At 42.3% G+C, this 27,267-nt stretch overlaps 1 long non-coding RNA gene across 1 annotated transcript in view; it reads right to left on the bottom strand.

Moving 5' to 3' along the window:
* Positions 1 to 297: 297 nt before the first annotated feature.
* LOC138761944 (uncharacterized) overlaps positions 298 to 27,267 on the bottom strand; it is a 188,396-nt gene continuing 161,426 nt past the window's right edge. The window contains exon 5 of the long non-coding RNA XR_011356631.1: positions 298 to 627. This is a non-coding gene — a long non-coding RNA (uncharacterized lncRNA). The remainder of the gene's footprint in view (positions 628 to 27,267) is intronic.

Here is a 27,267-nt window from a genome sequence, read left to right as displayed (position 1 = left end):
TCCAAAGGGTTGAACTTCCTGCTCTATGCTGGTGGCTCTGTACAGGGGTTAAATGGACTTTTAAAGGAGCAAATTGGTTTTTAAACTAAAATCCTGCAGTCACATGTCTGTGCCCAAGATGGTGGTGCATGCATTTGGCAGTGGCCATGAGGGGTTGAAGACTCTGCGGAGCAGCAGACAGGCACAGGACACCAGAAACGGGGAGACCACCCTTCACTGAGAAGGAGAAACATTGGAGACAACCCTACACAATCATGACCGCAGCAGGATAGCAAGGGGCTCAGCAGATGACTTGTATTCGAGGGAACAGTGCAGGATTCAGGCTGTTGGAGACTGGCTTATGGCAACCAGGTATTGGATCCAGCATTTGAGAGGGTGCTGGAGGAAAGACAGGCTTCCGAAGGGCTCTCGGGCCCTGAAGGTTTCCTGACCATATTGGAGGTTTGGATCTGGGCTCCGGCTGCTGATGGATCGAACAGGAGTCTGTTCGGCTGCAGGCGTACTGGAGGAGAATCCATTGGCACACAGCAACTCTGATGAGACTTTCTTTTGCTTCTCTTTCTCACGTACTGTAAGGGGTTCTTGGCAACACTAATGGGGACTCTTCAGCTGACAGAAGGCAATTTCCTGTAAATATTATATGATATATATTACTACATGACAATAAAAGAATCTTGAACAATTTATCCAAATCTGTAACAAAAAAGAGCACGTTGGTGATTTATTTTATGACCCAAACCAAGTAATAAGGTGAAAGAGATGATCGTGAGGAGCAGAGTCTGGGATTCTGTGCACTGAAACGGGACAGAACTCGAAAGAGTAGATAATTTATTTGCATATGTCCATATTGTGAGTTTTGCTGGTATGATGGTGTTGAATGCCAAGCTGAAGTCGATGAACAGCAGCCTGACATGGCTGTTCGTGTGATCCAGTTGATCTAATGCAGAGTGAAGGGCAAGTAAGATGATATCTCCTGTTGACCTGTGGTGACAGAGAGCAAGTCCTTCCTGAGACAGGAGTTGATCTTCTCCATAACCAATTTTTCAAACCACTTTTTCCACTGTAGGCTAAGCGCATCATAAGGTGGTAGATACAAGGTGGGCATTGAGATATATCACTTTGATGCTCTTTGAAGCTAACAGTGACCTCTGACCATTGTAACAAGAGGTTGAAAGTATTTGCAGAACTCCAGCCTCTTGGTTTGAATTTGGATAACCTTGAGTTCTCAGGAATAAATATCTCCTGACCTGGGATAAACATCTTGATATAACATCAAGAAAGCACATAAACACTTCTTCATTCTTAGACAAAGAAAGTTTGGCATAACCCCTTTGTCCCTTGACAATATCCATAAATTTGCTGTTGAAAGCATACATACTGGATGCATCATTGCATGGAATGGGAGCTGCTCTGCTCAAGACTAGAAGAAACTACTGATGGTAATGAATGCAGCTCAGAATTCCATGTAAATTTACCTCCCCATGGATACCATTCAAAACTCCCACTACCTCAGAAAGGTAGCCAGTGATCTGAAAGGTCCATCACACTCTAGATGTATTCTCCTCCTCCTTCCATCAAGGAGCAGGTTTGAGTGTGTAAAAGCACACACCAACAGACTTAAGGGCAGGTTATTCACCACTCTCAGTGAACCCCATAACATATTGTGCTGCTCTTGCTTGGTGCAAATCAATTTATCTTGTCGTTGCAAATCTATACTCTATAAGGCTGCATGAATGTCAGAGGTGACCTGCTACTCTACTCACAGAAGAACCTTGCTCATTGTACAAAGTATTTTACGATAAAGAAACTGGTGTTGCTTAGTTCACGTCTGACCTGTAATTTTCTGCATTCTTCAGCAGAGGTTATTTGATAAATATGGGATATCCTAACTGAATGCAACCTCAAAAAAAAAATCAATATACATTGATGTTGTAATATTTGTATTTTAAATGTGACAAGTGCAGAAACAATAGGTCTTTTGAGATCATTTAACAACTCTGCCTCTTCAATTGCCAATAAGAATGAAATAGCTTGAACATGGCTTAATCCATTTTGAGATCTCATGTGGATTGATACCACAGGAAGACTGGAATAAATTAACTCAGAATATTCATTGTATTTTTAATATTTTCCATTGAGAATCTTTACTAAATCCTAACATCAGTATTTCACATCTCAATCTTGTCTGATAAATTAATTTTTCATTTGCAATTCATGAGATTTGAGTGTTTATTGGCCATAATACAAAGCAGGCATTCCCAACCTCTTTTGGGCTATGGCCCCTCTTAGGACTCTGCTCAAAATTTATGGGCCCCCTTCCCTGTGAAGCAGTCGTTTAGTTGGTTTTTTTCAATACTTCTCTCTTACTTCCAGCATAAAAAACCTATTTATGATTTCAGTCCATAAAATCAGTGCTATGACCCCTGCTGAAAATGGCTGATATAAAATGCCATAGTTATTTTAACCACTTAGTTGAGGGATCATACTACATATGTTCTACATTGTGTTCATGCATTTTCCATATAAGCAAATAAGTATATAAATTGGTAAAAATTGTACTGTCTATTTCATTAAATGCAACTGATTTTGAACACACTTCATTTTCAACACAAAACAGAGGCTGAAAATTGTTTAAGCAAAAATAAACTCTCAGCACGAATGGACAACAGGCCAATCTCTGAGAAAGTGTGAAAAGATTTGCTGTGAAATGTCTTTCCTGTAACTACTGAGATAACAGCACTTTGGAAGATTTCTTGACATTTTTGCTGCTTCAGTTTTAAAATCTGACTACAATCACTTGTTCAAAAAAAGACTTGTGAATGGGGTTAGGGTCCAAATCAACTGGCAGATACTTCCTATTAACATTGGTTAAATGTAGTTGCTATACAAATGTTCCAAACTTATTTTCACTCTTGTATTATGCTGGGAGGGTTCATGACTGATAGGAGTGCTGTGTCATGGATATGTTCATCAAAATGTTGCTCTCCTGTTATTTTATTCAGCATAAGGGTAGCAAGGCTCTCTGTGTTTTATTTTTAATTTCATTAAATATATTTATGAAATGAAATGTGGTTGGCAAAGTCAACATTTATTGTCCATGCCCAATTTCCCTTGAAGATAATGGTGAGCCACCTTCTTCAACTTCTGCCTGAAGGCGCCCACACAGTTTTATTGGGGAGGTAATTCCATGATATTGAAAATTCTCTAGGTGTTTGACTTGGTGGGGAACCTGTAGGTGATGATATACCTAAAGTATATCATGATGTATCAGATTTATTGTCAGAGTACATACATGGCATTACAGCAACCCTGAGAATCCTTGTCCTGTGGTCAAAGCAGAATCACCACTTATTAGTAGTGCAACCTACACATAAAGAAATATAAACAAACTGGAAAAACTAAGGAAAAAAAAATCAATAACATGCAAATACAAGAGTCCTTAAATGAATCCCTGATTGAGTTTGTTGTTGAGGAGTCTGATGGTGGAAGGTAGCAGCTGCTCATGAACCGGGTGGTATAAGTCGTATGGGCGCCTATACCTTTTTTCTGGTAGTAGCAGCGAAATCTGAGCTTGTGCTGGGTGATGTGGATCCTTGATGATTGTTGCTGTTCTCCAACATTTTGTGCAGATGTTCTCAATTGTTGGGAAAGTTTTTTTCCCTGTGATGTTTTGGGCTGTACCTGCTACCTTTTGGAGGTCTTGGTGCTCATCAGAATGTGACTCAGCCGGCCAGCATACATTCCATCATGTATCTATAGAAATTTGCCAGCATTTCCAAAGTCATACCAAACTTCCGCAAACTCCTGAGGAAGTAGAGGTGCTGGCCGGCTGAGAACGTTGGATCTAGAAAAGATCCACCAAGATGGTATCTCTGAAGAACTTAAATTTGCTTACTCTCCCCATCTCTGATTTCCCCTGGCTTTTCCTTCCTGAAGTCCATTATCAGCTCCTTGTTTATTGTGACATTGAGTGTGGGGTTGCTGTTGGTGACCAGTCAGCCAAGTTTTCAATCTCCAATCAGTATGCTGACTCACCACCCCTTTTTACTACCGTGGTATCATCAGTGAATTTGTAGATGTTGGAGTCGTACTGAGCCACACAGACGTAGGTGAACAGGTAGTGATGGAAGTCATCGATCTAGAAAATGCTGCTGGAGCAGCCTGGGTGATTAATTGCCAAGAATCTTGTTGAACCCATAGTTTGCATGTTTAAAACACTTGACATGGAAGGGACTAACATTGGAAGTAGAGAATGTTGTGTCAAAATACTGGTATTTCTGCAAAGAACTTACAAAAGACTGGAAAAAATATAGTATTATTTTTAATTTGAGGTTTTCAGACCCTTTGCAGAGTTCCTTCCACAAATTACTTTTGTAAATTCAGAACTTGGAGAACAACCTATTTCTTAAGGGGCTAAATATAGGATGTACTTCATTCAGGGTCAGTGTCATGGGGGGGCATTCATGGGCCATGCACCTCCCATGAGTTATTTTGCCTCCGCCACCCATCCAGTCTGACGCTGCCGACTCAGCCCCACATGGCTGACACCACAGCCGCACCCCCCCCCCCTTTCCACCATCTAACCCCTGAATCAGGAGCTTGAATGGGCAGTAGCTTTGGGTGAAGATCCGTGGCCACAATTTTGAATGTGTGGGCAGCCAGGGCATTGGTAGCGAGGATCTGCAGTTGGAAGCTCAGATGGGTGGGCTGCCTGGGGATTGGGAACGCCAGGGAGCAGATGGCTGGGCGAGGGCCCACTGTTGGGGTGTTGGGAGCATGGATAGCTGGCCCCGTCTCACCGCCGCCAGCATCCCGACACCACTGAAAAATCAGTACCTCTCGCAGTTACCATAATGCCCCTTGATTAGATTTGTTCTGATGCTGAATCTGTCCTCACTGAAGAGTAGTGTTGGAAGCCTCAGTTTCAAACGAAAGGGTAAGAATTTTAAACTGACATGAGAATTTTCTTGATTGAAAGGTTGGTGTATTTTAGAGTTTTAAACCTTCCAGAAGCTCAGTCCTTCATAAGGACTGAGATCTATTTTATTTGTGGAAAGAAAATCTGGCAAGAAAATCTTTCTGAGTAGAAGATAACCCATGGTATTGTGAAATGGAGATGTCTTGGGGTCTCAAGTGGCCTGCTCTAGTACTTGTCCACCAAAGTGCTGGAGCAACTCAGCAGGCCATGCAGTGTCGATAGGAAGTAAAGGCAGTCAATGTGGCAGGCCTGAGCCTTTCCTCAGAATGGCACACGATGAAGGCATATGGTGTGGTGGCCTTCATTAGTCAGGGAATTGAGTTCAGGAGCTATGAGGTGATACTGTAGCTCTAGAAAATTCTAATTAGACCACACTCTGAGTATAGCGTTCAATTCTGTCACTATTACAGGAGGGATGTCGATGCTTTAGAGAAGATGCAGAGGAGAGTTACCAGGATGTTGCCTGGATTAGAGAATATGTCTTGTGAAGCCAGGTTGACAGAGCAAGTTCTTTTCTTTCGAGCAATGAAGAATGAAAGGTGACTTCATTGAGGAATAGAAGATGATGAGGGGTTTAGATGGGGGAGGACAGCTAGCATCTTTTTCCTGAGGTGATAATAGCAAATATCAGCGGATGTCTGTTTCCGGTTAGGGGGAGAATGGGTATCTGGATTGCATTGCTGGGTGTGGTAGTGGAGGCTGGTACTTTTGAGACCGTCAAAAGATTCTTAGATGAGCACATGCTTGCAAGAAAATAGGGTGATGGGTGTGAGGTAGGGAAAATTTGATTCTTGTGGAGTAGGTTTATAGATTGGCGCAACATCATGGGTGGAAGATGTATAATATTTTATGTACTATAATAAGGGCTCAGACCTGAGACATTGGTTGCTCTTTGCTTCCTATGGATGCTGCATGACCTGCTGAGTTTCTCCATGTACTGCACTAGATCCAGCATCTGCAGCTTTTCATGTTTATCTTCTCTTGTTCTATTTATTATGTTCTTATAGTTTGAAAATAAATGACTTCAGAATTTACCAACCTCAGAAATGAGCAGGGTGAGCCAATGACAAGTCGTGATGGAAAAACAGATACTTCACTGCCCTTTTGTATGTTAAAACAGAGGCAGACATAACAGCTGTGGACTAGCAGATCTCGGTGCAGCAGAATTACTGTCAACAGTTTTACTTCATTGCAAATTATATACCACCATTTACAGTAAAGTAATTATATCTGGCATTTGTACAAATTAGCAACAAACCCACTAGCAGTTTTGTTAGGTTAACACATTTAAAATGCTTTAATTTTCCCCTTTTACACATTCTTCATAATCATTCATTGTAATGCAACTTCCAGTGGTGTACTCAAGAAAATGTCCACCTGACTTGTTTTACAAATCTACAGGAGTGGATTGTTCTGTTCATCTCCTACAGTTCATGATATTTCTGTTCATTATGTGTGCATCTTTTTCTTTGATTACAATGTCTATAAAACCTCCTGTTGAGGACACAAGCCAAGCAAACATGTGCAGAGCGTTTTTTTTAAAGAAACGGAGAGTTCGTTCAAGTGACGATGCAGTAAACCCCCTGGTATCCGGCAGCTATGGGGATTGGTAGATGTGGATAAGTGAATTTTCTGGTTGTTTGAGATTGCAATTTGCATGGATTAGTGAACTAACAGTGAGGCGTGCCAATATTAAACTTTAATTTTTTTTTATTTTCCGCAATTGTTTTTCTAGTTGCTAGAGGCTATTCGTTGCTTGAAATCCAGATTACAGGTTTTTTTTCCCCCTAATGTTGCTGCTACTCACTGCAGCAGAGCATACTAGAAACTCAAAAGGCATGCACCATAGACCGTTTTTTTTTTTTAAAAAAACATGGTGATTCTTAACAATAGCCCAGAGGACAAAGGCCCCAATTTCCAAGATGAGATAAAAATGTTTTGAAATTTACACTAATCTAAATGACACTTTCATGTGAGTTACAAATAATGTAGAGTTATTATTTTTGACCCTCTTGGCTTATCTTCAACACAACAAATGTTTAAATATTGAAGAAGTGGTCCAAGAAAGGCTGTTTGAGAGGCAAAAATAAAAGACAACGTAATATCTCGCACATGGATTGCAACATTGGAGGGCTGAAGTGTGGTCAGCGCAACTATATATATTTTTCATTTTACTGTATTTTTCCAGTGGGCTCTTGATGAAAGATGTTCAAGGCAGTCTGAGAGGAATCCATATTTGCTCACCATCTGAATCCGGATTTATTGTTCTGAACATTTGTAATGAAATTTGTTGTTTGCAACAGCATTACTGCACTAAAATTGCTATAAATTATTTAAAAAAAAAAAATAAATAAATACATATGTACAAAAAACGTGAAAGTGAGGTAGTATCTATGGTTCATTGTCCATTCAGAAATTTGATGGCGGAGGGGAAGAAGCATATTTAGGTGTTCCTCTTTGGGATCCTGTACCTCATTCCTAATGGTAGCAGTGAGAAGAGGGATGTCCTGGGTGGTGAGGGTCCTTGAGGTTAGAGGCTGGTTCCTTGAGATACTACCTCTTGTAAATGTCCTTAAGAGTGGACTAATGCCCGTGATGGTGCTGGTTACATTCACAACTCTCTGTACCCATCTCCTATCCTTTTCATTGGCACCTCCATACCGGATAGTGATGCAACCACTTCACACCTGTTGAAATTTGCAAGAGTCTTTAGTGACATTCCAAATTTCCTAAAACTCCTCACAAAATATAGCTACTGGTGAGTCTTCTTCATGAATACATCAACATGGAGGCCCGAGGATAGATCTTCAGAGATGTTGACACCCGGGAACTTGAAGCCCTTAACCATTTCACTGCTGACCTCTAGATGAGTTTTGTGGAATGGTTGCAGCAGATGGACCTTGAGCTCGACTAGAACCAGGTGCTAAGTGAGCCCAAGTGAAGGGCATAGAGAATGGGCTGAGCCCAGCACAATCCATCATAAAGAATTTTGTACATAAACACTTCATACCATGCATTGGTAATGTTCCACAGTGCTTTCCATATTATGAATTGTCAGAGTGTCACCATTCTATAATTCAATGTCCATTAGATGAATAACAATTAGTTTGCTTATAATGATCATTTATGGCCAAAGCACCTGGGGATTTTTTGCTCTTTGTTAAATAATGCTATAGTCTAATAGTTGAACCATGCAGTGGGCAGCCTCAATGTCCGTCATAAAAGTTCAATGATAAAATGAGTGCTGGAAATGCTCTGCAAGTCGAGCAGCTTCTGCTGAGAGAGAAACAGAGTTAATATTTCATTCTGATAATAGTTCATTCGCCTGAAATGTTAACATTGTCTTTCTCCTGTTGAGTACTTTTGGCATTTTGTGCATAGTTCTGATTTCCAGCATCCAATGTACTTTTTGCCCAGTTGCTAATTTGAGGTCAGTAAAAATGATCTGATCATCTTGTTCCTCTTGGAAATGCCCAACCTTAACTAAGAAATGAGGTTCTAAATCACCAGAACTAAGATTAAATTTCAGAAACTAAATTGAGCCTCTTTGATCATTATTGAGTAATTTTTTTCTATGAATCAAAGAGGAAACTGCTGACTTGTTCATGAGCAACATGCTTTGGAGTCCATCGGCTTCAACAAGCTCTGGTCCAGAATTTTTTATTCCTCTAGGCACCATGGAGTAAGGATCTTGCTTCCTCTCGATGCCATTTCTGATGCAGTTTAAAATATCCAAGACTGTATCTGTGACTGTTAAAACCCTGTGATCTACCCTTGTGAGCCGACAGCACGTTTTGTCCTGTATGGTTGAGAGATATCAGTAACTGTCCTCCTCTCAGGATCAATTGAAATTGATAGTATTTGCACATGGAGTAATTTATTTTTCTAAATTATCAGCCCCAGCTAAAAGATGATTTCAAGTCAACTATTTCCCAGCTTTGTTAAAACAATCTGCTGCTTCTCCTTTGCCATTATATTCTTGAATTTCTCTTTCTTTCTTTGTCTTGGCTTCGCGGACGAAGATTTGTGGAGGGGGTAAATGTCCACGTCAGCTGCAGGCTCGTTTGTGGCTGACAAGTCCGATGCGGGACAGGCAGACATGGTTGCAGCGGTTGCAGGGGAAAATTGGTTGGTTGGGGGTTGGGTGTTGCTTTTTGTGCACTATTTTTATATTGTAGTAAGATGGTTCATAATATGAATGCTTGCACTGAGGCTGCCTCAAAGCACTGAATCTTGCGACTAGTTCATGTCTATATATTCTGATTCTGAACACCTGACAGCAATATTTATTTAATGACTCATGCACACTACCTTTATTGTAAATTTACATTTTGCAATTTGCTCTGTCCTAAAACTTCAATGTTATTGTATACTTGCAACTCTCCTTTGTGCAGGCTTATGAAAGGTTCTCTCTGAAAATTAGTTTATTATCATGTACATGTGCACCAAAATTTGTTCTTGTTGCAGCAAAGCAGGTATTCATGGGGAAATGCAACAAGTGTACATTAAATAAAAAAATGGATAATAAATCAAAAGATTGGTTAAATACTTACAGTTTATAGTGTGGGGGGGGGGAGTGGCATTTAAATAGTACAGTCAGTCCTTTTGTGATGTTGCAGCAGTCCTTGATTTTTTTTGCAATAGAGGTAGGTTTGAGTTTGATCGTTGTGGAAAGAAACTGTTCTTGAACCTAGAGGTGCTGGTCTTCTGTACCTTCTGCTTGAAGGTAATCATGAGAAGGGGTTGTGACCAGAGTGATGGGGATCCTTAATAATGTTGCCTGCCACCTTGAGCACTGTTTGCAGTACAGTTTAAACAAACAAAAGCAGGACACAAACTCTCTACAGACATCTACAAACCCACCAACTCCCAGTTACCTTAATGACACCTCTTCACATCTTGTCACCTGTAGGATTCTATTCCTTTCTCTTAATCCTTCCATCTCCATCACATCTGTTCCTAGGATGCGGTCTTCTAATTCCAGAACATCCGAGATGTCCTTCGATTTCTCTCTTATGCCATCAACTCGGTCCTTATTCCCATCTCCTCTATTTCCCTCACATCTGCACTGGCCCTCTCATCCCCAAGATGCAACAAGGATATGATTCCCCTTGTTCTCACCTACCACCCTATCAGCCTCCACATTCAACCTATTATTCTCCACAATGTGATCCCACCACCAGGCATATCTTCCCCTCCTTTTTTCTGCATGGAATGCTCCCTCTGTGACACCCTTGTCCACTCATCCCTTCCCACGCTTCTATCCCTGTGACTGCAGGAAATGCTACACTTTCACACACACACTTCCTCCATCACCACCATTCCAGGCTCCAAACAGTCCTTCCAAGAAAATCAACACTTGTGAATCTGCAGGGGTCATCTCCTGCACCAGTCTCTGCTGCATCAGAGTGATTGAATGTAGACTGGGAGATTGTTTTGTTGAGCACCTTCACTGACTGTTACAATAATGCCAAGGAACACCCAAGGCAGCTCATCCATCCAATCTGGGCCCCGGAGCAGCGCCATGTGGGCAGTCTTCAAATGCTAATGGAACCTTTCCACCTGGTCATTAGGTGGTATGATGTAATTGGGACCCTAAAAGCTGTGCCAGTGCTGCCCATAGGCAGGATATGAACTGTGCCCCCTGTCCAATGTGATATTGGAGGAAGACTGTCTAGTTGGCAATGAGGGCCCTGGCACAGGATGTGGTGGAAGTGTCCAAGAATGGGACAGCATCTAGTGAACCTGGTCTACCGACAAAAAACGGGTATGTGGTGCCTCTGGAAACAGGCAGTGGCCTGACAATGTCTATGTGGACATGATGAAATCATCTGTGTAAGCAGGAAAGACTGAAGAGGGGCTTTCACGTGCCACTGGACCTTTGATGTCAAAAACTGTGCATAATAAATTATGGTTGACTCAGCCTATCAAATATTAAATTATTCCACATTAATGGCTCTGCAGAATCTAGCAGCAGTTCCAAAGCTTTGCAGTGGTGTTCTCAACCATCTATTTTAAGAAGTACTGTTCTCTTTTGTAGGCGAAGCTCTGGTTTCAGGTTGCACTGCAATGGTGTCTATTAATCTGGGAAGGAAATCCATTTCAAAGGTTGGTCTTCATTTTTCCTATTGAAAATGTATTTGAACCCCATGTGTACGTATGTGAGTGTAATTGTTCTCTCCTAATTATTTACACATAAGTTAGAGTCAAAAGTAAATCCTATCTCAGTGCATTATGTAGAGTCAGAGATGGTTGGTGCTTTTTGGTCAATAAACCTTTCTTGAAGACTGGAAAATATTTGAGTTGACGGTTTTAAAATGAAAAGGAATGGCAAGAGGAGGGTAGAGGAAGGAGGAAAAGGTGAAAAAGGTAATTGATGGCATGAAAGGCACTGAGATTCAATGCCAATTTAGATGATAGTGAAAGGTGCTGGTAATGGGACAAGTAAAAAAATAATAAAGGATAAATTTGGAAGAAATGTTGTACAAAACCCAATTATTAGTGATATTGCAATAAAGTGGTTTAATTAATGGATGAGTATCCAAAAGCCTGATTTTTAATATGCAGTGATTTACTTAACTTCCAACATAACAGATTTTTAATGTCAATTAGACAAAAAGATTTGTAGAATAAAAATGTGTATTGAAACTACTGTATTATCATTAAAAAAAAATCCTGCTCTGCACTCTTCAAGAAGGAAATTTACCAACTGTACATTATTGGGACTAGATGTGATTCTAGAACGACCAATGTATTGATTCTTGACTGTGTTTTGAAATGTCCAGCAAGGCCACTAATTCAGGGTACATTCCAACATTGACAATAAACCAGGAGTTTGTCACTTGTCCTGAGAATGAATAAATGTCAAATAAATGTAGAACTGAGTGTTGGAAGGCTGTGGGGTTTAAAGTGTTCTAGTTAGGTGTTTTTCTAGCTTGACCCTTCAAGGTCAATGCTCAAATATTCCTTGTAGACTTGTAAGGGAAACAAATGTCATTGATTATTTATATTAATAGCATCCAGAAGTTTGGCTCTCGTTTCCACTCAACCCCATACATTTGATTCCATTAACTTGAACGTGACTACAGATGCCAGACAATACTCTCATCCATAAAGACCTTTTTCCCATTGTCCAGCCCCCATTTCCCCATAGTTTTAATTAGAGACCAGGCCATGAGAAAATCTTGCAAAGTAACATTATTTCCAAAGGTGATTTTAGATTTCAAATGTCCGATTGCTGCAGTTCATTTCACAGATCTTTTTTCATTTATTCTATTCACCTTGTACTAGGAAATGAGTTATCGTGTCTTAGAGATTACAGTATGAAAACAAGCCCTCTGACCTAATGGGTCTGCTACCCATTAAGGTCCATTAACACTAATTACAATTTACTTTCCCTCCCTTCCCCCAACCTTCCCAGCAACTCCCCTCAGATTCGATCCCTCACTTCCACACAAGGAATTAACCTACCAACACAAACACCTTAGGGATGTGGGAGGAAATCTATGGGGAGAATGTCCAAATGCCACAGAGAGACTCTGCACTTGGGAAGCAGCTTTACCAGCTACCTCACCTTTTGAAGATGGGAACCAAAACTGAAGTGATCAGCCATAATGTGAATTTTCTCAATTACTGTGTAGCAGAACAGTCAGTCCAACTCCAGGATTGGATTTGACCCAGATCTCAGGTATTGAAAACACTGTATTATCATTATTTAAAAAAAAAAAAAAAAATTCTGCTTGATTTCCTTCAAGGAAGGAAAGTTGCCATCTATATGTAATCTGGACTTGTAACTCTGGAACCATCATGGTTTTCTGCACGAGTTTCTGCCAAATGCTTCAGTTACCTGCTACATCCCAAAGGTATGTTGGAAGGTTAACATATCACTGTAAATGACCTTTTAGTGTATGTAATTGTCTGAAAGAGTAAGAATGAATGTATGAGAGAGAATATATTGTCTGAAAGAGTAAGAATGAATGTATGAGAGAGAATATGTTGTCTGAAAGAGTAAGAATGAATGTATGAGAGAATATGTTGTCTGAAAGAGTAAGAATGAATGTATGAGAGAATATATTGTCTGAAAGAGTAAGAATGAATGTATGAGAGAATATATTGTCTGAAAGAGTAAGAATGAATGTATGAGAGAATATATTGTCTGAAAGAGTAAGAATGAATGTATGAAAGAATATATTGTCTGAAAGAGTAAGAATGAATGTATGAGAGAATATATTGTCTGAAAGAGTAAGAATGAATGTATGAGAGAATATATTGTCTGAAAGAGTAAGAATGAATGTATGAGAGAATATATTGTCTGAAAGAGTAAGAACGAATGTATGAGAGAGAATATATTGTCTGAAAGAGTAAGAATGAATGTATGAGAGAGAATATAGTGTCTGAAAGAGTAAGAATGAATGTATGAGCGAGAATATAGTGTCTGAAAGAGTAGGAATGAATGTATGAGCGAGAATATAGTGTCTGAAAGAGTAGGAATGAATGTATGAGCGAGAATATAGTGTCTGAAAGAGTAGGAATGAATGTATGAGCGAGAATATAGTGTCTGAAAGAGTAGGAATGAATGTATGAGCGAGAATATAGTGTCTGAAAGAGTAAGAATGAATGTATGAGAGAGAATATATTGTCTGAAAGAGTAGGAATGAATGTATGAGAGAGAATATAGTGTCTGAAAGAGTAGGAATGAATGTATGAGCGAGAATATAGTGTCTGAAAGAGTAAGAATGAATGTATGAGAGAGAATATATTGTCTGAAAGAGTAGGAATGAATGTATGAGAGAGAATATATTGTCTGAAAGAGTAAGAATGAATGTATGAGAGAGAATATATTGTCTGAAAGAGTAAGAATGAATGTATGAGAGAGAATATAGTGTCTGAAAGAGTAAGAATGAATGTATGAGAGAGAATATAGTGTCTGAAAGAGTAGGAATGAATGTATGAGAGAGAATATAGTGTCTGAAAGAGTAGGAATGAATGTATGAGACAGAATATAGTGTCTGAAAGAGTAGGAATGAATGTATGAGACAGAATATAGTGTCTGAAAGAGTAGGAATGAATGTATGAGCGAGAATATATTGTCTGAAAGAGTAAGAATGAATGTATGAGAGAGAATATATTGTCTGAAAGAGTAAGAATGAATGTATGAGAGAGAATATATTGTCTGAAAGAGTAAGAATGAATGTATGAGAGAGAATATATTGTCTGAAAGAGTAAGAATGAATGTATGAGAGAGAATATATTGTCTGAAAGAGTAAGAATGAATGTATGAGAGAGAATATATTGTCTGAAAGAGTAAGAATGAATGTATGAGAGAGAATATAGTGTCTGAAAGAGTAAGAATGAATGTATGAGAGAGAATATAGTGTCTGAAAGAGTAAGAATGAATGTATGAGAGAGAATATAGTGTCTGAAAGAGTAAGAATGAATGTATGAGAGAGAATATAGTGTCTGAAAGAGTAAGAATGAATGTATGAGAGAGAATATAGTGTCTGAAAGAGTAAGAATGAATGTATGAGAGAGAATATAGTGTCTGAAAGAGTAAGAATGAATGTATGAGAGAGAATATAGTGTCTGAAAGAGTAAGAATGAATGTATGAGAGAGAATATAGTGTCTGAAAGAGTAAGAATGAATGTATGAGAGAGAATATAGTGTCTGAAAGAGTAAGAATGAATGTATGAGAGAGAATATATTGTTTGTACAAGGAAATAAGGTGATTGCTGAAAGTCAGCAAGGGTAAATAGCCTCTCTATTTTGTATCGAGCATAGGGCTCTCGGTTCTTAACTCTGACTCACGGGGATCATTCTGTTGACCAGCTGGATCATGGTCTGGTATGGGGACACCAATACCCCCGAGTGTAAAGGTAGTGGACTCAGCCAAGAACATCACAGGCAAGGCCCTCCCCACCATTGAGAATATCTACAGGGAACGCTGTTGTTGGAGATTAGTAGCAATCATGAAGGATCCACACCACCCAGCACATAATCTGTTCTTACTGCTGCCATTAATGAAAGAGGTATAGGTGCCACAAGACTCACACAACCAGGTTCAGGAACATCTTCTACCACTCCACCATCAGACTCCTCAATAACAAATTTGATCAGGGACTTATTTAAGGACTCTTCTCCACTTTTTTGATTTAAAAAAAAAAATATATATATATATATTCTTCAGTATTAGTCAGTTTGTTTATATTCATTATCTGTTTATAGTTCTTTATTTGTTGACGTGCATGTTGTACTCAGATTTTTTTCACTATCAATAAATGATAATTCTGCTACACCTGCAGGAAATAGATTCTCAGGGTTGCATGTGATGTCCTGTATGAACTCTGATAATAAATTTGAATCTGATGTTGTAATTTGGGGGTGGAGGGAATCAATCTGTTGGGCTGAAGTGAGCAAAATCTTTGAGTTGTGGGGGAGGGGGGAGAGATTGTCAGCTTACTTGCATTCTGTTATGCTATTGTTAGAATGAGGCATTGAAGAATATTTTATTAAAAAATTCTAAAATAACTACAATTGCTAAATGAAGCACGTAACATTTTTGCGTTGTCTGCCTCCACCAATTTTTATTCCGAAGTCAACAGCTCAGAGTATGCATTTAATATCAACTGGCTTGTTTTTCTTTGAGATTCTTTGTACTTACGCACTTTGCCTAGACAAAGGGAGGATGTGCCAGTGGTGGACTAGCAATGCAGATATAGAGGCTAGCCTAAATATTTAAAGGTTAAATTGATTGAAGGAAGACACGTCTGGTAATGGGCAATTGGAACAGATTCTCTTCAGTGCAAGTTATAATGAAGGACACTTGACACTTGTCTTTATTGTAAGAGGTGGTATTTTCTCAGATTCTTATATGGTCTGGAATAGAGGAATCCATCTGTTAAGTTTAATTGATGGTGAAAGGAAACATGATTGATCCTACTGTAATTTCATATGAATTTTAGTGAGGGGAAATTGAGGATGCCAGTCTAAAGTTATGAATTACTTTTTCTTTGGGAAGAGGTGGGTTTCAGAGTCTGTTTTGTAATAGGGAAACAGTCCTTTAGGTGAAACTCTTCTTTGCAAACCAAATTGCCTCAGTGAGCCAGACCCATTTGGCCCATGTACCCGTCTTAATGTCTTTTAAACTTTCCACATCCCCAACACAGTGTGGAAAAAATTGCTCTTAATGTCCTCTTTAATACTTCCCTCTCCAACCAATCTAGGCCTTTAGGTTTAGACTTCTCTGCTCTGGGATAAAAGACTATCTATTCACCATTCTGCGATTAGCTCAATGTGAATTTCAGAAAATACTGACACGAGAGTCACTTAATTCTGTTGATCTAAGCAAGTGATCATAAAATTGGATTGAATAGTTTTCTATTCATTTATAAAAAAAATTCATTCATCGATGGAATATTGGCACTGCCATTGTCTATTTCATTCCTATAGACCACCACAACTAAAATCACAATTTCCCAGACAAACAAAACAGTTTTGTAATCCTCGGAGTCAAATTTGCAATTTGTTTTCTCCATTTAACTATTAAACATGCTGTAATAGTTCATTTTAAATTTAATTTAATTTGCTGAGAAATCTGTTGTAGATTTAAATAGTAATTGATTACTTTCTCGAATCAACTAAATTTAGAATAATTTGCAAGGACAAAAGTCATAAGGACTGGTGCTTCATTATTCCAAGAAATTTCCATTTCATCAAATTGCCTGAAATACTCTATTCTCATTACTCTAAACCCACATCAATAATTGTAAATTTCAACCACCATAGGAGATAATGAGCTGGGATCAAATCCCAAGGCTAGAAACAGAAGGCTCAAAGCCTAATAGTTTATAAACATGCTCTTAGCAAATGATTTCATGAATTTTAATTTAGAAGCCCAGACCAAGACAGGTTTAAAACTGTAAGATACGCATATAATACATTTTCAAGTACCAACAGGTGGAGACTGCAGGACAGCAATTTCAGAAGAGACCATTCCTTTCATCTTTTATTCATGCCCCACTCCCTTCATGCCCCCCCCCCCACCCGGCTGAACCTCAGACCAGTGTCTATTTGAATAGAGGTCGACTCACTATTGCCACCTTCACTATTGTCCTCCTTCAAACAACGTGGCTTTCCCTCTACCATGATCAACTCAGCCCTTACCCACATATCCTTCATTACCTGCACATCTGGCCTAGTCCCTTCTACCCCCACGCATATCAAGGACAGGATTCCTCTTTTCCTCGCCTACTACTCCAATACATCCTCCTTTGCCATTTCGTCCTCCTATTATGTGATCTCACCACTAGACACGTATTCCCCTCTCCTTCTGTAGGGATCGCTCCCTCAGTGACTCCCTCATCCACTCCTCCCTCCCCACCAATCGTCCCCTTGGAACCTACCCCTGTGTCCTCCAGAGATGCTCCACTTCCACCCACACCTCCTCCCTCACCACTATTTGGGGCTCTAAACAGTCCTTCCATGTGAAGCAACTTTTCACTTGTGAATCTGCAAGGGTCATCTACTGCATCCGGTTTTCCCGTTGTGGTCTCCTCTACATTGGAGAGACTGGATGCGGACTGGGAGATCACTTTGTTGAGCATCTCTGCTCTGTCTGCCGTAATAGCAAGTATCTCCCAGTGGCCACTGTGATGGAATTGTGTTATTATTGATCTTTAGTTATTATATATATAATTAAAACTATTTTGTGGATTGAAATCAGGGAGACATAGAATCAGTGGTTTTAAAGTGAAAGAGCACTTCACTGCCTCTTTGTCAAAAGAAGGAGTTCCCTTGTATCCATTTAAAAAAAAAAAAAAAAAAAAAAAAAAATGGTAATTTCATGTAACCTATTTCAGGGTTTGTTGAAATCAATGTGTAAACCAGTTCCAGAACCTACATGCAAGGTAGGGGAACTTGTGGAAAATCATTTGTATGAAGAAACAATTCTCTAAAAACAACTCTACAAGATGTCATGAGTTTTGAGAATAACATTAAAGTTTGAACTTGCCTTTTTATGGAGCAGACCTAAAAGGCTGCTCCTAAGCCACATTTATGAAGAGCAGAGTAATGAAAATAGGCATTGATCCTTCTTCCAGCTTTCCTGCCCTGCGCTACCCCTCAGGAATGTCGAACATGGCTCTTCATTCCATCGAACTCCTCAGCTCTGCTTCTCTGTCTCCACTCCACAGCATCTGTCCTCCTTCCTCCAAGGTCACGGAGATCAGCACCTGAGTCCTTTCACCCTCTGGCCCCGGTGGGCTCCATCTCTCTTTGCCTCTATGCTCTTCAGGTTGGACTCCCTCCACTTCCATTCACCGAGCATGTTCATTCCCACTCTCTGGCTCTTCACTGCCTTTCTGCTCCTCTGTCTTGGCAGTCTTGGTGAAGGAGTGAGGGGTGGAGGGGGAGTGGTAAGAAGATATTTCCAGGTGGCAGGAGGGAGCCCTAACCCCAGCACCAATCTCTGTGGGAGCCCTGGTGCTGACTCTCAGGACGTGAGCTGACGGCGTCATTGCCACCTCATCAGCCCACCCCTCGCCTGCTGCTTGCAGTGGCAGCCATTTCATGAAGCAAGGTGGAGCACTCCACTCCACCTCTGCTACTAGCCTGAAGAGGGATCAGAGTCCGTACTTTTGAGCCGCTCACGGAGCATTTATAAAGGTAAGGTCTGCAACATGAAGGCAGTGAATCTCCACCTTTGTGGTCACATTTCCTTTCTCTATAAAAAGGCCTAGTAATAGACCATGGCAGAATGCAGTTAATTATCCTACAATAAAACCTTGTTTGCCAAATGGCCTTGTATACTCAGCAGATGTGTGACAATATCCTTGACTATGTTGAATCATATCCCCAATGCAGCATTGGTACATAAAACCCTATCTGACCTCCATCTTTGTGGAATGTAAATGAATAAATTATAATTATTATTGCATTGAAGTGAATTTAAAAAAAAAAGCTATTAGTCGAGCAAAGACTATTTTTTTTTTAACTTTAATTTTAAAGTTAATTTTAGACATCCAGCATAGTGACAAGCCATTTCAGACCATGAGATGGTGCTGCCTGATTACACCCAATTATCCTACAACCCCAATATATTTTGAATGGTGGGAGGAAACTGGAGTCCCCACACAGACAAGGAGACGACATGCAAACTCCTTACAGACAGCATGGGATTCGAACCCAAGTCCCAATCGCCAGTGCTGTCTAGTGCTACACTAACTTGGCCACCACTTTTTAGTGTTTGAGTGACAATGTATTTTAAGTAAGTCAGAACTTACGAGGTACTGAATATATACTCACCGCAAAACTGTTTTGCGGAAACTGCCAAAATGTTTGGCCTGGAAGTCAGCCTGAAGAAAACGGAGGTGCTCCATCAGCCAGCTCCCCACCATGACTACAAGCCCCCCCACATCTCCATCAGGCACACAAAACTCAAAACGGTCAACCAGGTTACCTATCTCGGCTGCACCATTTCATCAGATGCAGGAATCGACAACGAGATAGACAACAGACTCGCCAAGGCAAATGGCACCTTTGGAAGACTACACAAAAGAGTCTGGAAAAACAACCAACTGAAAAACCTCAAAGATAAGCGTATACAGAGCCGTTGTCATACCTACACTCCTGTTCGGCTCCGAATCACGGGTCTTCTACCGGCATCACCTACGGCTCCTAGAACGCTTCCACCAGCGTTTGTCTCCGCTCCATCCTCAACATTCATTGGAGCGCCTTCATCCCTAACATCGAAGTACTCGAGATGGCAGAAGCCGACAGCATAGAGTCCACGCTGATGAAGATCCAGCTGTGTTGGGTGGGTTACGTCTCCAGAATGGAGGACCATCGCCTTCCCAAGATCGTGTTATATGGCAAGCTCTCCACTGGCCACCGTGACAGAGGTGCACCATAGAAGAGGTACAAGGACTGCCTAAAGAAATCTCTTGGTGCCTGCCAGATTGACCACCGCCAGTGGGCTGATATCGCCTCAAACCGTGCATCCTGCTGCCTCACAGTTCGGCGGGCAGCAACCTCCTTTGAAGAAGACCACAGAGCCCACCTCACTGACAAAAGACAAAGGAGGAAAAACCCAACACCCAACCCCAACCAACCAATTTTCCCCTGCAACCGCTGCAACCATGTCTGCCTGTCCCGCGTCGGACTTGTCAGCCACAAACGAGCCTGCAGCTGACGTGGACATTTACCCCCTCTATAAATCTTCGTCCGCGAAGCCAAGCCAAAGATTTTCTCACCTGAGAAAAAACTTACTAAACAATCTTTAGGCAGTTGTTATCCTCTTTTCACCATATAATCATGCAGACTTTTGATGATAATAGCAGATGAAGGAAGCTGTATCTTTAGACTTTTAGATGGAATTGTAGTGGTCTTTTCAATTGATCATAAGGACTTCAAAGACAGCATGACATTATTTGAAACGAAGCAGGACTTCAGGTTTCATGCTAAAAACTACTCTCCAAATACAATAGTAAAAAGATTGCTGTCTTTCTGGATAACACTTTATGCAAAAGCATCCCAGAAGTTTAAAAGCATTATGGCATTAAAAAGGCTCTTCTGACCTGATACTGCTTGGGCTTTCATTGGAGGTATTTAGTAAGTTTTATTCCCAGCGTCCCCCACCCCCACCAACCATAGTTGCCTTTTTTCCCCCCAAATAGCACTGTAAATCTGTAAAACTTTCAAATATTCCTCAATTTTCCTTTTGAAAGCCACAACTGAAACACCATTCATCAACTGTGCATTCCAGTGTGCCTGCTCACTATGTTATCTGTGAATTTTTGTCAATTGATTTTTTTTTTTCTGAAAAACCTACTTAAATTTGCACATCACTTTAAAAAAGAAAATCTTTTTGCTCCGCATGTTAAAGAAGTGTATAGGTTGAAATCCTTCTGTGGTGTAGATTCTGTTGCAATTGTATTAGTTTTTTAAAATCTCATTTGCTGCATTTTTTTAATAACATTGCACAAAACAAAATAAAAACATGACACTGACATTCAGTGTGGGATTTCTCAAATCATGTCTGATATGGTCTAGTACCATTGTCGCATTAGTTTACATTTAACTCGATAAGCTGGTTTTTATAAAATCTATGATGAGAAACTTGTATCTCTGAGGGAAAAAATACAGAGCAAATTGTATTGAAATAACTTTTTATGAAAATTTTTTGATTTCAGGAAATGCCTTTCTTCTATCTATTTATGTCATTGTTTCTATTCATATCTATCTACCATGTATTTTCGTCTATTTTTATCCATACCTTTTCCTCAGTTACTTTGTAAAATTCTGAATCCCCATTGGCTAGTTCAACTTTGATAACCATGCATTATGTATTTATGTTTCTTCATTTTTCTTACACTCTTGCAGTTAGATTTGCCTCTTTTCAATGTTATTTTCCACAAAATGAATTATTCATGATTACATTTGTCTCATTCTGCTCATCTTTTGGTTTGACTTTCTTGCATTCTTTGTCCAAATTTGGTATCCTCAGCTGATATCAACGTAATTCATTTTTGTCCACGTCCAAATTGTTTTCCTGCATTCCATTACCCACATCATTCTGCCTGCCATCTGTGGAATGTTTTGTGGATGCCTGATGAATTTCCATCTGAGCAGCGATTTGTTAATAATAGTGACAAAATGGGACAATTTTCCCTTCTCTGTTTGAAGAACCTTGAGCCCAAGCATATCTGAGGTAACCTGAATATACAAATGTATGAACCTGAGAGTCTCCCAGAATGGACAATTTGTTGGTGAGGCCAACTGTGGGCTAGGCGATCATATTACCCAGCACCAGCGTTTTCTCCAAATTAGTCTTCTGGAGCTCCTGGTTGCAATCTGTTTGTTCTCGGCCTCCTCTACTGCCAGGATGAGGGCAAACACAAACTAGAGGCATCTCCTATTCTGCCTGGGTTCTCTCTCGCCCAAAGGCATGACCATTGAATTCTCCAATTTCAGGTGACCCATATCTCCATTGTTCCTTCTCTCCATCTGATCCACCCAAGTCCTTTCACGCACCCATTTCTTTCCAATCCACACCCCCACCCCACCTTTTATCCACTTTCTCCTCCCTCACCTGGATCCATTTGTCCATTATCCCCACACTCTACATATTGGTTTCCCTATCTCTTCCCCCTACTGCTCCCATCTGCCCACCATCCTTCTTTATCTGGTTTGACTCCTCACTTTCCTTGTCAGAGTCCATATTCTGCAGCTCTTTGTTTCCACATCACTTCCCAGATTCTGCTGCTACCTCCATCTATTCCTCCCCCACCCCACTCAATCCGCCCATCAAACTCCTCTCACTGAGATCTATCTGTCACTTGCCAACTTCCTGCCTCATTCCTCCTCCCCCATTTATACTTGGCTAACACCACTTTACATTCTTAGTCCTGATGCAGGGACTTGATCCAAACATTGACTGCCTCTTTCACTGCACAGATAGAAACATTGAAAATGAACACAGGAGTAGGCCATTTGACCCTTCAAGCCTACACCACCATTCATTATGATCATGGAAGATCATCTACTCAGCACCAAGTATCTGCCTCCCCACCCCCCCCCCCCCACATACCCCCAATCCCCTTAGCCACAAGGGCCAAATGCAACTTCCTCTTAAAAATGGATAAGGAACAGGCTTCAACTACTTTCTGTGGGAAAGAATTCCACAGATTCACCACTCACTGAGAGAATTTTTTTTTCCATCATCACAGTTCTAAAAGACATCTCCCTATTCCCCTGTGTTTCCTGGTTCTGGTTTTCCCCAACATTGGGAACAACCTTCCTGGATCTAGTCTGTCCAATCCCTTAAGAATTTTATACATTGAGTTCCTCCAGCAGATTATTTTTGCTCTAATATTAAAGCAAGGTCCATTCTAGCTCCATGGATTGTTCACTGTTTTATTTACCCAGATTACAGCAATTGAAATAAATTCAAATATGGAGCACTGAACTTCTAATGTTCGAACTTGTCAGCCAACTCAAGTTTATTATCAGGTGACTGTACAGACAAAACAGCATTTTTCTGGATCACACTGTCCACACATAATAAACACATGCATACATGGATATCGGGGATGCATCCAGGTAGTCTTAAGGCTGTCCCTCTGCTGAAAAAGGGTGTTTGTAATGACAAGCCGCTGTTCTACGCAGAGCTCCAACAGGAGGCGCCCATTGTCGTTGCACTTGCTGACGCCATGCTTGCCCAGGATTTTCCTGGCCAGGTTTCTGAGTCTTTGCCGACGCGAGTGTTGAAGTCGCCAAGGATGACAACCTTGTCGGCTGTAGGGGTGCGTTGAATGAGGTTGCGCATGTCAGTGTAGAACTTGTCCTTTTCTGCTGGTTCCGCCTGGAGGGTTGGAGCATAGACACCGATGAGGGTGATCTACGAGGCTCTAAAGGCTGTGTACGGCCCCTCACCCCAAGTCCAAAGCCCGCTGCGCAACTCAGACGGCAAAGTCCTCCTCAGCGACAAGATCTCCATCCTCAACCGATGGTCAGAACACTTCCAATCTCTTTTCAGTGCCAACCGCTCAGTCCAAGATTCCGCCCTGCTCCAGCTCACTCAACAGCCCCTAAGGCTAGAGCTGGATGAGGTCCTCACCCAGGATGAGACATATAAGGCAATTGAACAACTGAAAAGTGGCAAAGCAGCAGGTATGGATGGAATCCCCCCAGAGGTCTGGAAGGCTGGCGGCAAAACTCTGCATATCAAACTGCATGAGTTTTTCAAGCTTTGTTGGTACCAAGGAAAACTGCCTCAGGACCTTCGTGATGCCATCATCATCACCCTGTACAAAAACAAAGGCGTGAAATCAGACTGCTCAAACTACAGGGGAATCACGACGCTCTCCATTGCAGGCAAAATCTTCGCTAGGATTCTCCTAAATAGAATAATACCTAGTGTCGCAGAGAATATTCACAGTGTGGCTTTCACGCAAACAGAGGAACTACTGACATGGTCTTTGCCCTCAGACAGCTCCAAGAAAAGTGCAGAGAACAAAACAAAGGACTCTACATCACCTTTGTTGACCTCACCAAAGCCTTCGACACCGTGAGCAGGAAAGGGCTTTGGCAAATACTAGAGCGCATCGGATGCCCCCCAAAGTTCCTCAACATGGTTATTCAACTGCACGAAAACCAGATACTGCAATGAGCTCTCTGAACCCTTCTCCATTAACAATGGTGTGAAGCAAGGCTGTGTTCTCGCACCAACCCTCTTTTCAATCTTCTTCAGCATGATGCTGAACCAAGCCATGAAAGACCCAAACAATGAAGACGCTGTTTACATCCGGTACCGCACGGATGGCAGTCTCTTCAATCTGAGGCGCCTGCAAGCTCACACCAAGACACAAGAGAAACTTGTCCGTGAACTACTCTTTGCAGACGATGCAGCTTTAGTTGCCCATTCAGAGCCAGCTCTTCAGCGCTTGACGTCCTGTTTTGCGGAAACTGCCAAAATGTTTGGCCTGGAAGTCAGCCTGAAGAAAACGGAGGTCCTCCATCAGCCAGCTCCCCACCATGACTACCAGCCCCCCCACATCTCCATCGGGCACACAAAACTCAAAACGGTCAACCAGTTTACCTATCTCAGCTGCACCATTTCATCAGATGCAAGGATCGACAACGAGATAGACAACAGACTCGCCAAGGCAAATAGCGCCTTTGGAAGACTACACAAAAGAGTCTGGAAAAACAACCAACTGAAAAACCTCATAAAGATAAGCGTATACAGAGCTGTTGTCATACCCACACTCCTGTTCGGCTCCGAATCATGGGTCCTCTACTGGCATCACCTACGGCTCCTAGAACGCTTCCACCAGCGTTGTCTCCGCTCCATCCTCAACATTCATTGGAGCGCCTTCATCCCTAACATCAAAGTACTCGAGATGGCAGAGGCCGACAGCATCGAGTCCACGCTGCTGAAGATTCAGCTGCGCTGGGTGGATCACATCTCCAGAATGGAGGACTATCGCCTTCCCAAGATCATGCTATATGGCGAGCTCTCCACTGGCCACCGTGACAGAGGTGCACCAAGGAAGGGGTACAAGGACTGCCTAAAGAAATCTCTTGGTGCCTGCCACATTGACCACCGCCAGTGGGCTGATATCGCCTCAAACCGTGCATCTTGGCGCCTCACAGTTCGGCGGGCAGCAACCTCCTTTGAAGAAGACCGCAGAGCCCACCTCACTGACAAAAGACAAAGGAGGAAAAACCCAACACCCAACCCCAACCAACCAATTTTCCCTTGCAACCGCTGCAACCGTGCCTGCCTGTCCCGCATCGGAGTTGTCAGCCACAAACGAGCCTGCAGTTGACGTGGACATTACCCCCTCCATAAATCTTCGTCCGCGAAGCCAAGCCAAAGAAAGAACATGGATATATAAAATAAAGGTGTATAATGTTTCTCAAATAGTTTACTCCGTTTCATTAAGAAGAGCCTTGAGGTTACAAGGATATCATTTATCAGCCTGCAATGGACAAAGTTATTTCCCAGCCACGCAGCTCCCTCTCCCTCTCCCTCTCCCTCTCCCTCTCCCTCTCCCTCTCCCTCTCCCTCTCCCTCTCCCGCTGGTTTTTCCCTCTCCCGCTGGTTTTTCCCTCTCCCGCTGGTTTTTCCCTCTCCCGCTGGTTTTTCCCTCTCCCGCTGGTTTTTCCCTCTCCCGCTGGTTTTTCCCTCTCCCGCTGGTTTTTCCCTCTCCCGCTGGTTTTTCCCTCTCCCGCTGGTTTTTCCCTCTCCCGCTGGTTTTTCCCTCTCCCGCTGGTTTTTCCCTCTCCCGCTGGTTTTTCCCTCTCCCGCTGGTTTTTCCCTCTCCCGCTGGTTTTTCCCTCTCCCGCTGGTTTTTCCCTCTCCCGCTGGTTTTTCCCTCTCCCGCTGGTTTTTCCCTCTCCCGCTGGTTTTTCCCTCTCCCGCTGGTTTTTCCCTCTCCCGCTGGTTTTTCCCTCTCCCGCTGGTTTTTCCCTCTCCCGCTGGTTTTTCCCTCTCCCGCTGGTTTTTCCCTCTCCCGCTGGTTTTTCCCTCTCCCGCTGGTTTTTCCCTCTCCCGCTGGTTTTTCCCTCTCCCGCTGGTTTTTCCCTCTCCCGCTGGTTTTTCCCTCTCCCGCTGGTTTTTCCCTCTCCCGCTGGTTTTTCCCTCTCCCGCTGGTTTTTCCCTCTCCCGCTGGTTTTTCCCTCTCCCGCTGGTTTTTCCCTCTCCCGCTGGTTTTTCCCTCTCCCGCTGGTTTTTCCCTCTCCCGCTGGTTTTTCCCTCTCCCGCTGGTTTTTCCCTCTCCCGCTGGTTTTTCCCTCTCCCGCTGGTTTTTCCCTCTCCCGCTGGTTTTTCCCTCTCCCGCTGGTTTTTCCCTCTCCCGCTGGTTTTTCCCTCTCCCGCTGGTTTTTCCCTCTCCCGCTGGTTTTTCCCTCTCCCGCTGGTTTTTCCCTCTCCCGCTGGTTTTTCCCTCTCCCGCTGGTTTTTCCCTCTCCCGCTGGTTTTTCCCTCTCCCGCTGGTTTTTCCCTCTCCCGCTGGTTTTTCCCTCTCCCGCTGGTTTTTCCCTCTCCCGCTGGTTTTTCCCTCTCCCGCTGGTTTTTCCCTCTCCCGCTGGTTTTTCCCTCTCCCGCTGGTTTTTCCCTCTCCCGCTGGTTTTTCCCTCTCCCGCTGGTTTTTCCCTCTCCCGCTGGTTTTTCCCTCTCCCGCTGGTTTTTCCCTCTCCCGCTGGTTTTTCCCTCTCCCGCTGGTTTTTCCCTCTCCCGCTGGTTTTTCCCTCTCCCGCTGGTTTTTCCCTCTCCCGCTGGTTTTTCCCTCTCCCGCTGGTTTTTCCCTCTCCCGCTGGTTTTTCCCTCTCCCGCTGGTTTTTCCCTCTCCCGCTGGTTTTTCCCTCTCCCGCTGGTTTTTCCCTCTCCCGCTGGTTTTTCCCTCTCCCGCTGGTTTTTCCCTCTCCCGCTGGTTTTTCCCTCTCCCGCTGGTTTTTCCCTCTCCCGCTGGTTTTTCCCTCTCCCGCTGGTTTTTCCCTCTCCCGCTGGTTTTTCCCTCTCCCGCTGGTTTTTCCCTCTCCCGCTGGTTTTTCCCTCTCCCGCTGGTTTTTCCCTCTCCCGCTGGTTTTTCCCTCTCCCGCTGGTTTTTCCCTCTCCCGCTGGTTTTTCCCTCTCCCGCTGGTTTTTCCCTCTCCCGCTGGTTTTTCCCTCTCCCGCTGGTTTTTCCCTCTCCCGCTGGTTTTTCCCTCTCCCGCTGGTTTTTCCCTCTCCCGCTGGTTTTTCCCTCTCCCGCTGGTTTTTCCCTCTCCCGCTGGTTTTTCCCTCTCCCGC

Source organism: Narcine bancroftii, chromosome 4, assembly GCF_036971445.1.
Source record: "Narcine bancroftii isolate sNarBan1 chromosome 4, sNarBan1.hap1, whole genome shotgun sequence".
NCBI classification, from domain to species: Eukaryota; Metazoa; Chordata; class Chondrichthyes; order Torpediniformes; family Narcinidae; genus Narcine; species Narcine bancroftii.
Note: the sequence above shows the minus strand (reverse complement) of the source record. Positions and strands in the feature narration are given on the sequence as shown.